The sequence below is a fragment of the Echeneis naucrates genome, chromosome 16 (genome assembly GCF_900963305.1).
Source record: "Echeneis naucrates chromosome 16, fEcheNa1.1, whole genome shotgun sequence".
NCBI lineage: Eukaryota > Metazoa > Chordata > Actinopteri > Carangiformes > Echeneidae > Echeneis > Echeneis naucrates.
The window spans coordinates 7951690-7962678 of record NC_042526.1 but is presented as its reverse complement, the minus strand read 5'-3'; positions in this window follow the sequence as shown (position 1 = coordinate 7962678).

Below are 10989 nucleotides of genomic sequence, written 5' to 3'. Positions count from 1 at the left end.
GGCAGCCACTGCCAGTTCCTAACTAACAAACAGCCTTCGAACATAAAAGATCTCACTACGCTAACCGTTCTGTCAAAACACAACCCTCATCTCAGTGTGGCTGTGACTGAGGTTTAAATGCGTCCATGTTTCCTCCAAAGCTAACCATCTTGATATGTGCTACTCATTCACTGATCCCCAGCACATCAAGTGCTGCTAATCATCTTGACACTCCGCTCTTTGTTGTGAGAACACGAGAACTGTTGAACATTTAAGATATAATGCATTCATTTAAAATATACTGACTTAATACAACCAGCAAGAGTGAAGTAGACAGAAAACACCACAATCCCTCTCTCTGCAGTATGTATCTTTTCGCTTAAACTCAATATAGCAAGCAATTCATGCAGGCATCCACATAAAAAATTCTTCACCAAACCTTAGGAGGAGGGACATCACACATTTGCAGAAAAAGATGCGATGACTAATAATCAGTAGCTCCTCTATCATAAGTTACATGTGCAATACATCAGAAGGAGAACTGTGTATATATTTAATCCTGCTCAAATGATGCAATTTCCTGTGTTTAATTTCACACTAAACATTTGCAAAGTAATAGCCTTGGGGGTTTAAATTGTTTCTGTGTGTTTCTTTTACATTTTCCTATACAGCTCCTCTCTGAGAGTGGATGTGTAAACAACGGTTAACCTTTGCTTTAAAGCTTGGCTAGAGGCACAGAAAACTTCCAAACATACACGTTTTCTCTGTTCTCTATGGAGCATTCAGGACAATATCCACATGTTTCACGAAGAGCAGACTGAAAAAGTGAAAAAAAAAAAAAAAAAGAAAACCAAAAAGCAACAACCCCCAAACTCATCAGCCACTATAGACGGTATTTCATAAAAATATTCATAAAAATGTATTTGAAAAATAGAGCTGATCTCTTTTGCCCTCTCACTCTACGTGTCTGTTTATCCAAGAGTTCAGCAGATGAGCTTCTTAAGAGCCAAGTTTAACAGCAAACCCAGATGTTTAACCCACATCAGCGACTGATCATTTATCTTAGTCTTTATATGTAACAGTCCTCTCTTCATAAACTTTGGGGATGAAACATGATCGAAGAGTTCACATGTGATCCATAATTACATTGGATTTCGGTTTTGAGTGTTAACAGATAAGAGAAACTCGAAGAGAACCTATATGCCCGCATGGAGATTATTTTTTTGATCTTGATTCACTCACTTCTTGTTGTTTATCAGAAAATGAAAAGGTTGCAACTCATCTTCAGCCTTTGTAGTCAGAGCATAATAAATAGTGGAAAATGTGAAAACAAAGGGATAACTCAGAATAATTTATGCTTTCAGTAAAAAAATGTGCATTTAATTGCTTTGATCTGACTTCAATGGTTGCATGACAGTAAAAGTATTTAGTTCATGTGGACACAGAAAACCGAGGCATGTTAAATACACCCTTGTGACACTGGTTTGTCAGATAGTTTATTGTGTAAATGTTATTGTGTCACTGTGACAATCATAAATCATCATGATGTGACCACCAATCTTTTCTTATGCCTACAGTCTCAATAACTGAAGCTACAGATACAGTACATATTTTTAAAAAATTTATATTTCCATTCAAATATTGTCCTCGTCCTACATATTCCTCCCCAGCAAAGTGATTTGTGCAACATCATTTGAATTTCTAATGAGCTGGCACTGGAGCACAGATCATTAGATAAATGACGTGTTATGAATCTGTCATAACAGAGTACACTCAGGCCTAAAATGGACCCCTCAGCTGGTAACAACAGCTTTTCGAGTGAGACAACAACTGCTTGTCACGTGTAGAATGAGCTCGCACAAGCCTCATGGCCAAAAGCGCTCCCTGCTCTGGTGACTCCATGAGAAGCCACATCGTCTTAACTTTATCATCTGAAACTCATTGGCTTCGTACTGACAGAGGTTTTGTTTCCAGTGACTGGCATTTTAAAAGAGCCGAGACTTTTGTTTTAATGGTCAACTCAAGCATGATGATAGCTGCAACACAATATCCCAGTTTGGTTAGAAATGATTTACAGTACATTTGAAAAATATGAGTTAATGCGTCTGTCAGAGCTCTGTCTTTTGAACTGCTCCAATCAAACAAACCTAAATGAAGACGCTAAGCTTATTTGGCATAAAAAAAAAAAAGAGAGAGAGAGAGAATCAATTTCAAATCAGCATCAGTAAGTCTGAGCGAGTGAACATTCATGCTTTAGATCTTTAACATGCAAAAAAAAAAAAAAAAGGAATTATTCTTATACCAGTTAGACTCCCTCAAACACTGTACATGCTTTCCCCTCAACAGTGATGTCAATAATGATGAACACCCCCTCATTCCTGGGGGATCAACAGATATTTCTACTCCTATTTATTTTGATGTCAAATCTAATTGAATACCGGTGGACTTAATAGAGCGCCATCCTCAAGGGGATTTAGTTGTTAGTGTTCTTTGAGGACAGCAGACTACTCATCACATTTACAAAAAAACAAAAACAAAAGCTCATCGCAGGCCTGCGAAACAACAGGGATCCAGGAACAAGTCACCAAACATTCATTTGTGTACAATAGAATCAAAGGGGAATTTCAGATACTATGCAAACAACAAAGAATGTCTATTTTTGTTGTTTGTGCTGTATGATATTAACATTACTCATCAAGCTGACCCCCCTCCTTTAAAACGGAAAAACAGAGATTGCCAAATGGAGCCAAGATTTTTTTCTTTGTTCAGGTACAGTCCAGGGGAATTTATTGACCATGTGGTGCGCAGATTCATACCATACTTCATCATACGTTGGAAAAGAAAAGATTTGATTCATGGTTTCTTGCTCAGCTTGATGGCTCTTATCTTTTTTCTGACAGCGGTCTTGGAAAAAAAGAAAATAAAAAAAATAAAAAATAAAAAAAACAATAATAACTGGAAACATGTGGCGAGATGGAAGAAAATCAAAATGACCTGCTGTGCTCTTCAAGGCCACAAAAGAGCATTGTTTTCAAATGCCTTCTTAATTCATTCATTTAACCAGCATTGTGTATGATAGAGGTGAGGTAATCGTTCGCTAAAGGCAGACGGCAGTAAGTCCAGTGGCCCAGTGCTGATGCTGACACAGTGGTCATAAAGGGATTTGGGGGAATTAGTTAAAAAAAGGGGGATGATGATTAGATTTCATTACAGGTTTATTTCGACACAATGATGAATTAAGTTCTCCCACTTCAGAAAAAATAACACCCAGTGACGCGACCCCGTGGCCCCTGGGTCTTTGGCAGTCGGCATCTGTATGGACAGTACACTTAATGTAGAAAAGACACCGCTTTCTCTACAATTTCACTGACCTACTTGAATGTGTATCAACTCTCCAATGTTAGTGAGACAGCACATACTGTGTTTATCTGCCAAAGCAGGAAACAAACGTTTATTTTCCAGCTCATATAGCATCAGAATCACTGTCGAAATATTGAAGAAAAAAAAGATGAAATTGTAGTTACTTCTTGCAAAAAAAAAAAAAAAAAAAAAGATGTAGGTGCAATCAAATTCACGTTTCTTTTATTTGAATTGTTTTGGGAGGTTAATATCATGACAAATGAGAGCAGATGACGGACAAATGTGCCTTTGAAGGAAGATGAATTTGAAAACTGTGGAATTATCTAACCCCAAATGGACAATAAATAGAATAAACTATTATTATTTTTTGGTTCTGCTTTTCAAAGATATACCTCAAGGGAAGGATGATTGATCCTGATCAGTACTGCATGATGGAAAACCTGGGCTTAAGTATGAAAAGCTTTCAGGAAATATCAGTGATTAAATATCTGTTTTATACATCAACATCCAGACATCCTACATCAGTTTTTCGATTGTTTGTAGGCGTTTATTGGCCCTTATGAGAAGTGTGGAAGAAACGGCAATCAAAGTCATTTGGACAATAATAACTGACTTATGAAGCACAATTAAACAGACCAAAATAGACTGTGGATTTGGACAAATGGAAGCATTCAAGTTTGCCAACTTCCCATTAAAAGCAAGAGACACCTGCATACAGTGATTTACTGCGAAGGAATCGTGGTGCATTCTTGATTTTTCTTTGGCACTGCCAGATTCCAATGAAACAGTAGATTTCTGCTGACGGATGCCAAAACACACTCCTCCGCCACCATCAGATTATCATTCCAAGCGGTTTATTTCCTCACAGAGTTTGCACGTCCTCTGCCAGGACCAGAGCTTGTTTAAAGCCAGTTCCAAAGTGTTCCCTGTACAAGCACCACTCAGAAATGATTAATATGCTTTGAGGGGCCAGGACAACACTGACATTAACAAAACTTAAGGAGCAGAAACTCAAGTCAAGAACAAGTCATCCATCATGGATTAAAAAATGACATCATTTTAGGTGATTACTTGGCAGGGTGTTGTGTTTATGTGCGCTGCATAGCTGGACATATTTCTCCCCCCACAAGACCTTCATTACATTCATTTCAATAGCTTTATCTTAAGGTCAGATGCTCGGCAAAGTTGGAAATATGTCATTTGATCTTGTGGACGCGTGTGAAAACACGAGGAAAGAAATTAAGCAGGTTTCACAAGGTTGAAACTTTATCATGGAAAATCATGAGCAACAAATTAGTAAGGGTCATTTCTATAAAACAGTTATACATCAACCTAATTTATTCAATGTAGGCTCGCAATTTCTGGATACTGTTGTCAAAGTAGTGAAGACTAGCATAGGAATATGAAAATTATTCATCCTGCAAACTGCAGTGGTATCAAATATATGCTGGAGTTCAAAACTGTGTTGTTAGTAATAACAAATGATGGGCAGCAACTGTTTTCAGTCCAGAAATGACAAAACCAAGAGGCCACAGTAATAAACACTTTTTTTTTTTTTTTTGCATTGTCTGCATGCTTCAATACATTAGATTATCTTGACATTACACTCCCCAAATAAAGGGAATAATAGACTCTCTACTTCTGTGTTGAAAAAGTCTAACAAATTGGAGAGTGGGTGCTTTAATATTACATCATGGTCTTGGTGCTTTGTTATTGTTTTGAGAATAGCTCAGTAATGGCGCACAGATCATCTCTTTGTCTGGCGCTTCACTGTAGAACAAATGAGTTCACATTTTATGACTCACACTGTTTCAAATCTGGATTCCCATGTGTCAACTGTACGAGGCAGGCAGAAAATACATGTAAAACTTGTAGCTCTGTAAATTCATGTGCATGTCTACATGGTAATCTATTCGAATAATCCATAATAAGCACCAGAATGCCTCACACGCAATCTGTTCATAGGAACATCTGCGATGGGATGTGGGCTTGAGAAAGGCAAAAAAATTTTGATTTATTTCAGGGTTCGGCTGGAACTGCAGCTAAGTGGCTTGGGTTTCAGATACAGAGTTGTGACAGCTCCCCTTTTACTTCACACACTGACAAGCACATAACACATCAAACATTCAGCTATTGTGTGGCTCAGAATTTATTGTGGTATATTGACCAAAAACTATATTGCTCATAGTGTATTTCTTTTTGCTTTTGAATATGATACACTCAGGCAGTCCGGACCCCTGAGACTCAAAGGTCAAACCATATAAGTGGTGTGTTTTGAGGGATGCCTTAACTGAAGTAAACAAGCCACTCATGCAGCACCAAATCCCTCACTGCAGCAGTGCTTGGATAAAGCACTTTCACAGCTAAAATGTAGACTTTTCTATTCCCAGACTACTTTGTCCTTCCAACCACAAGCATCTGAAGCCAACAGCAACTATTAAACACCTCCACAAAAGATCTCTGAGACTATTTGAAGCAAACGAGCTGGACAGCTGTAAACGATGAGGGAATTTGCTTTGTACTGTTGCTTTTACTTTGTAATGCAAAAATAAAATATTTTTATTGCTATTATTTTTATAGTGGAGCAGTAGTTGGACCAGTGGTTGGTGCTAGTTTGGTTATTTTTGATGCAGCAAGTGTTTGCATAGCATTTTGGCGTGAGGTGTGAGAAGTAGGTTAGCCTCCATCAAAAGATAAGAAAGATAATATGAAATTGTGGTTAGAGCTGCCGCTCTAGGTTGTGGGTTCAGTTCCTGGTCTGGGTCCTTTCTGCGTGGAGTTTGCATGTTCTCCCCATGCCTGTGTGGGTTTCCTCTCACTGTCCAAAGACATGCATGTTTGGGTTAACAGGTGACTCTAAAATTGCCCGTAGGTCTGGGTCTGAGTGTGAGTGGTTGTTTGTCTCTGTGCCTCAGCCATGCAATGGACTGGTGACCTGCCCAGTGTGAACTGAGACTGGCTCCAGCAGCCCTGGAAACAGAGAAAGTGGAAGAAGATGGATGGACATCTATTCTTCTTCTTCTTTTTTTTTTTTTTTTTTTTCGCGACAGTGCTAACAATAGCAACTGCTAAGTTAACTTCTGTTTGGGTGCTTCAGTCAGTTTTAATACATCCTAAATACAGAATGTGTGATATGGAGATGTTGGAGGGCCCCTTTCACTGAGCTGTGCTGACAGAGGTAATGTTATAAGTGACAGATAGAGATAGAAATTATTTCCCACAGTTGTAAACAATGCTTGTAATGTCATACTTATTGGTTTTTCCAATGGTAGCGATATCAAGTAAGACATTTTAGACTCCCTTCACTTTAGTATTTTTTTATTAACAATGATTGTAAAGCTAATACATCCTCAGATCTCAATGTAATCCAAATCAGTGACCCACTTTAATCTGATTAATAGGCTAAAAGTTTACACCGACATCTGTCACCCCTAAAGTTTTGTGGCATTATTCTGGCAATAATCACTGAGTGAAGATCAACAGGACACCAACAAGACCTCAGGCCTCTGACAGCAGCAAAAAAAATGCTCTCTCATCTATAAACTAATGGAAATACCAATAACACTATGCTCATCTGGAAAACATGTTTGACTTATGGCTGGGGGGGACGCTCACAGTTTTCATCTTCTGCCAAAAGTTAATAAATTTAATTGTTTAAAATTACCTTCTAGGTTCTCAGTTGGACCAAAGGAAAGTATCCCAAATCGCAATTTGCACAAATAACAGAATGTTTCTAGTGTTGAAAATCTCTCTGGAAAATAGGCTGTCTTTGCAAATGCTCAGGGATGTGGAGGAATGGGATTTAAGTAATATTTTCAATAAAATTCAGTTTCGTGTCTAGTTATAATCATAACCATAAATCAACATTTGAAAGAATTTCTTTCTGTCGACCTTAAAACAACATTTAGTGTATTATAATGTTACCTGTATGTTAAATCATGTCTGACAAACCAATGGACGTAATCCAGCATCACAGAAGCTCAGTTTTCCTGCAGAATAATCACCCGGTGTGCTCGTCCTTTGGTGAGGTTGTGAAACCTCTCTTCCCTGGCCTGCCCATCAGTCTGACACAACGCGCCGTGGTGCTGCTGTGGTATTTGCCTCCAGTCTGAGCAGGCATTTACAAGATGTGCCACCCAGGGAGAAGGCAGTGTCCATTTAGCACAGTGAATATCAGTGGGAGGTCCAGTCTCTCCCTCTCTGTCTCTCATTAATTACCTAATCTAACTCGAACTGCAACTATGGCTTTGAGCCTGGTAGTGTTCAAATGATGATAATACAAAACTAGACACCTAATAACTCAACTGAAAACCAATAATCCACCTTTAGAAGCTGTCGTACCCCCTCTGTGGACATCTGGAAGTCGGCTATGCTGAACTATTTGTGCTGTGCTCTCTGGTTTACAGATTCTCACTATGTGAAAAAGACTGCACTCTGGCAGAAGTGCTGACGGAGAGTCAGGATGTAAAGTATCAGTAGGAGTCTGGCTGTGGAGAAAGGGCTGCACCTCTAGACTGAAGCTCCCCAATCCCTCGAGGAAGATATAGTTCTCACCACACTCATATTCTACAGAGCTTCAGGGTGATATTCAACTTATTGAGAGAGCTTTGAAGCCAGTTACAATGCTTACAATCTGTCATTTTTCACGTGAGAAAATATATGTGTCAGCTTCGTGCTACTCTGACATGCAAAAAAAAAAAAAAAAACAACAACAAAAAAACAGTAGAATGAATAACGGAAGAACAGAAGTGAAAAACCTTTTAAAGAAACAGCTTAAATAATATATTTAGAATTGTCAGCAATCCAACAGAAAAAGTGTTTTAGTACTCTCGAAAGTAGAAAAACATGCTCTTCTGTGCATGCATTGCAGCTCTGGATGTAAAATGTGGGAATAGTTTTGGTTGGGAGACTTTCTTTTTTCCAAAGAGACTTCACTTTATTCGTATTTTTCCAGGGTTTTATGTTATTATTATTACAGTAAATTAAACCACTCTCGTCCTCTTGAGGGCATCAGAAACAAGCTGTGAACACAACATTGATTCATCATCATGCTCTGTCGGTGAAAATGTGAAGGAACTGGTACATATTTATTGCTGTTTTACTGTCAATGTGTGATTGTAATTAAAAAAATAAATAAATAAAAGCCATTCACACAGCTTCTTTAACATCCATGAGGTCAATGTATCGGACACAGCGCAAGTCTTTCGTGGAAATAAAGAAAACTTTACGTTGCTCCAGTGTCACAAGCTACCGTTAGCTTGGAAAGTCCACTAACCACTAATGTCAGTGGAGAACGCAAACTCCTAATCCTTTTTAAACTTTTGGACAGCATGTTAAGTTGCTACATTGCTAATATGTTGGCAAATAACTGGCTATTTATTCATCTAGCAGTTATTTTTCTGGCCACGAGCATGCACTGTATATAATAGTCACCCTGCTTTTAGCTTTGTGTTTGTTCTCCAATAATTCTGCTGTTTGATGCTTTTTATATCGGAAACAGATGCCTCCCATTTCTGTTACAAACTAATAGTCATATGATTCGTTGATAGTATGAAGATATTGACCAAAAGAGTCTGATGATGACACAATCTCAGCATGACTAATATAATATAATCAGGCTAATACGTCTTGTAAAGTCATTTTAGATGAAATATGAAACATAAAAATAATTTATTTTGGCCAAATATTTTTAAGAAATCAATTCACCAAAACACAACAACGTACACACAAACTGAAGACAAACTTTTTTATGGAAGAAAAATGGCAGAAGAATGATTGATTTTGAAACCAATATCACATTCAATTTCCAAAAAACATACTGTTGCATTCTGGGTTTGGTGAATAAAAGAGGCGTCCCGTTGCCCAAAGATACATCTGAGATATTGCTGAGTATAATGGAATGTCACAACTATTTCAAGATGTGAAATGCAGCCTCCTTGCTGTATTGATGTACTTTACTTCATCTTATTCATATATTGAAATCACCTCACCCTCAAGACTTGATCAAATACTGGAGAGATATGCCCAACTAAGCACGTTTGGAAAGTTAAGAAGAAAAGCGCTTTTGCTACAGTAAATTCATACAATAGAGCAATGGGACTCAGGAATTACAACCTGCCTGAACTAAGAAACAGAAGAAAGTTAATTCTTCTGGCTGCCTATCAGCTTCATAAATCAATACAGCATTTATGATCAAGCCTATAAAGAATTTGGTAGACCTGGAATATCATTTTTACATATGGTCCACTATCCATATTTCTCTGTATAAGACTGACATAAACTGTTTTGAAAACTTAACGAGGCCCAAGGGAGACCTGCTATTCAAAGAGGTCAAAGGTTGCACTCAGATTGATAAAATGTAAGTGGGTGTTAAAACTGTGCAAGTTCCATTTTATTATCAAATAAACATAAATTGAAGTGTCTGTGCACTTGTAAGATTGTGTTTAATTACATTGCATGCAGATTGGGTTATTAAAATGTGATGTATTGCCAGCCAGATGTGGCAAAAGGATGTTTGGTTTCATTTATCCACCTCTCATATTCCCTATTATTCTCCTTTTAGTTCATCAGTCACCATAATTAATAGACTAACAGACCTGTCAGATTTTCAATTTGCAAAGGCAAACCTCTGATGTCAGCTTCTTCTAAAGACCATAAAATTTCCATAGACAGCTGGGGATGATGCTTAAGGTGACAAAGAAAATAAATGAAATTGCATTGAGCTGGACCAGCTAAGAGACAAAAGCAACTATAAAGCATGTTTACATGGCCATGAGATCAAATTTGACTGATGCTCCTCACAAAACACCCACAATAACTTTCTGTGCAACCTAACTGTGTGGCTTTGTTAGTTTTAATGTAAATTACAATATAAAAGTAAAAAAAAAAAAAAAAGAAGAAGTGGGAAATGTCTTTTATTTAAATTTTGATTCAGCTATAGGAGATGAGTCATTAAAGACTAGATGATCAAGTGAGACCAAGTTGACAAGTGACTTAAAAAAATGTGCCATATTTTATTTACATTTCAAATGTATTTTACCCAGGAAAACTAAGAAAATCAGAAGCTCTATCACTTCTATCAGAATGGTTGCATTGTTAACGTAAGATTGTGAACCATAGCCTTTTACATGACACCGACATGTGGTTTTATTCTAGTCTTGCAAGTAATTTCTACAAGCAGCATTTATAAGCTGCATGGGCCTGAATTGGCCTTTTTCTTGCTGTGAGTTGTAAAATGTGACTTGTGAAAGTCTGAGCCAGATAAAAGATAAAAAGATCATGTTTTCACATGCCAAAGTTATGGAAGTGGCTGAAAATAAAGCATGTGTTTCAAATATCACAGAGAAAATGTTTATGCATGGCTTACTAGTTCTGCGCTGGATTTTATTCTAAGTCTGAAAGTCAGTTTATTATAGTTCATCTCTTTTAATTAACAATATTGGTGCATGGATAAAGTGTGAAAAGATATGAGATTCATTGTTAGCATAGTTCAACAATTTGGATAATACACTTATTCACTTCCTTTTTGAGAGTTAGATGAGGAGGATATCAATACAGCTCTACTGTCTGTATGTTAACTATGCAGCTGGAGCGCGCAAGCCAGATTGCCAAATGATTGGAAGCAGGAGGGAAATGTTCGCCTTTGTCTGT